Genomic DNA, 298 nt, shown 5'->3' with positions numbered 1-298 from the left:
AGCTTGGAAGAAAAATATGCCTTCACTATATGATTATCAGTTTTGTTGCTTAAAATTTATTGAGTGCCAACAAAGCACGAGGCACATATATAACACAGAATTGTACAGTCTCTATGTTGTAGACTATATTATTTACATAGATTTCTTAAAAGATAACATTAAAGCAGGTATTTACAGAACTTTAGACAAAAATAACAATACTGGAAATCAGCAAGTTTCTGTCTAGCAAGGAGCACCTTTTCATGAATGAGAGGGTTATGCAGAACTTACTGTGCAAGAGCACTTTAATTCCATTACC

Source organism: Callospermophilus lateralis, chromosome 4 (assembly GCF_048772815.1).
Source record: "Callospermophilus lateralis isolate mCalLat2 chromosome 4, mCalLat2.hap1, whole genome shotgun sequence".
Classification (NCBI taxonomy): Eukaryota; Metazoa; Chordata; class Mammalia; order Rodentia; family Sciuridae; genus Callospermophilus; species Callospermophilus lateralis.
The sequence above is the reverse complement of the archived record's forward strand: the minus strand, read 5'-3'. Positions refer to the sequence as shown.